General features: G+C 51.6%; 1 non-coding gene across 1 annotated transcript; it reads right to left on the bottom strand.

The window, feature by feature from the left end:
- Positions 1–487: 487 nt before the first annotated feature.
- On the bottom strand, positions 488–559 carry Trnae-uuc (transfer RNA glutamic acid (anticodon UUC)). Its single transcript has one exon. It is a non-coding gene; the product is annotated as a tRNA-Glu (tRNA).
- Positions 560–1,760: the final 1,201 nt, after the last annotated feature.

The following is a 1,760-nucleotide window of genomic DNA, read 5'->3' as shown; positions in this document are numbered from 1 at the left end:
TGGCCACACCGAAATACTGCAGTTTTCGACTCTAGTAAAACACAAATGCTGGAAGGGTTCATCCATCCATCCATCCATCCATCCATCCATCCATCCATCCATCCATCCATCCATTCAGATTGTTGCTGGTATCACCTCGCTATTGAATATTTCGGAAAATCTGCATTTCTTCCCTCTCTTCTCTGAACACTAGCGAAGGGAGTCGTTTGAATAGCAAGCCCGGGAGTTTTGCTGCCCTCGGAGAAACGCTTACAGGCCCTGAAGTTGCATCTTTTCGTTCAAAGATCTGATCTGTTTGGAAGGGTTCATATGCCTGACCGGAACGGAGCGCTGTCTCTGCTCGCCCCTGCCATCCCCTGTCTCCGGTTCGTCTTTATCTGCTGCCGTTGCAGCTCAGAGAAAGGGATTATAAACCCAGTTCATCTAAAAACTCTTGAATCAGGACAGTTTTGTAAACGCAGTGTATTTGTTCTAAAAGTTACTGGCGTTCCCACACCGGGAGTCGAACCCGGGCCGCCTGGGTGAAAACCAGGAATCCTAACCGCTAGACCATGTGGGAGACGACGCGTATGTGTTTCTGCTCAGACAAATTGAGTCTCCTTGCTCCGCTCCTCCCACTGCAGACTCCGCCTAGGGGCAGAAATTTCGTCCCGCGCATGCGCGCACGAACTTTCACTCTGTGTGCCCGGCGCTGTTTTGCTCACCGCCATTTGTTTCTTCCTCGGACCCCGTGGACGCGGTCCTTCCGTGATGCTGCTGGTCTCCGGGGGACCTGAGCGCTGCACAGGAGCGTCTGCGGCGCGCAGGCCACCGATCCCGTTTGGGACCTTTCTCCGTGGGCCGGAGCTCGGTTCTTTGTGCGGATCTTGGGGCCGCTTTAAATGTCCTGCCTGGCTCCCGTCCTGGCCCCGGGGATTTGGAGGGCCCTGGGGCGGGTCCTCTACACCCGAGATAGAACCTGTTGGCTGTGCTCGCCTTACACGGCGAAGCTCCACGGCCAGGAGAGCCCGGGATCCCAGCCACCAACAGTCGATGACCCCAGAGAGGCTAGCAGCTGTCCCTGCAAACCTACTGTGCACAGGAGACGCCTCTTCCCGCTCTCTCGTCCGCCCACTGCCGGCGGTCTGCTATTGTAGCTTTGAAGTTCTCTGTTTTCAATCCGTAAAGTAGCTGCTTTCGTTTTTTGGTTAGACCTGTATGGGAACACCCAGAACACCCTCCAAAGCCGACCCTACCACCTACAGAGTAGGCCTGCAGACCATTTCTGAATTTAGGGGGTGCAGCGGGCAGGGATTGTTACGTTTACTTTCCGATTTTTAGTCCCTTGGGATAATAATTATGACCTTCAGGTATCTTACAGTTTCAGGGATACAAATCACCAGAGCTAGCTACCCCATTCACTGAGTGGACACCATCCGTGGGAGATGACCAAATGCAAGTTTACTTTTTCTTTAAAAAACAAACAAACAAAAAAAACAAGAGTTTCACTACACAGACCAGGCTGGCCCGTAGCACCCTAAGACTGGCTGCAACTTTTAAGCAGTTTACTTTTTAAACGTTTTTATTAGCATATATTAACTGCGCACAATAACGGGTTTCACTGTGACATGAACTCTCATTTTCATACATGCACAATGTATTTTGATCAGACTCACACAGGTCCCCTCCTGAGAGCCCATCCTTGCAGGTCCTCTCTTTTTCCCACCAGTGTTTTGTGTGTGTGTGTGTGTGTGTGTGTGTGTGTGTGTGTGTGTGTGTGT

The sequence above is a fragment of the Psammomys obesus genome, unplaced genomic scaffold (genome assembly GCF_907164565.1).
Source record: "Psammomys obesus unplaced genomic scaffold, mPsaObe1.curated_primary_1811, whole genome shotgun sequence".
NCBI classification, from domain to species: domain Eukaryota; kingdom Metazoa; phylum Chordata; class Mammalia; order Rodentia; family Muridae; genus Psammomys; species Psammomys obesus.
This window is presented reverse-complemented; position numbering and strand designations above follow the sequence as displayed.